This window comes from Pteropus vampyrus, unplaced genomic scaffold (assembly GCF_000151845.1).
Source record: "Pteropus vampyrus isolate Shadow unplaced genomic scaffold, Pvam_2.0 Scaffold22, whole genome shotgun sequence".
NCBI classification, from domain to species: Eukaryota; Metazoa; Chordata; class Mammalia; order Chiroptera; family Pteropodidae; genus Pteropus; species Pteropus vampyrus.
This window is the reverse complement of record NW_011888803.1, coordinates 4,675,261-4,675,648: the sequence shown is the minus strand read 5'-3', so window position 1 is coordinate 4,675,648 and position 388 is coordinate 4,675,261.

Genomic DNA, 388 nt, shown 5'->3' with positions numbered 1-388 from the left:
AAAAGAAATTAAGTAAACAGACTCAATTACAATTACATCAGAAGAGCAAAATACCTAGAAATAAATTTAACTTAGGAAGTAAAGACTTATACTTGGAAAGTATACGTCATTGAAGAAACAAATTGAAGATAAAAACAAATGGAAACATACATCGTGCTTATGGATAGGAAGAATTAACATTGTTAAAATGTTCATACTACCAAAGCAATCTATAGATTCAATGCAATCCCTATCAAAATACCAATAGCATTTTTGCAGAACTAGAACAAATAATCCAAAAATATATATGGCACCATAAAAGACCCTAAATAGCCATGGCAATCTTGAGAAAGAAAAACAAAGTAGAGGTATTATGCTACCTGACATCAAACTTTTCTACAGGGCTATA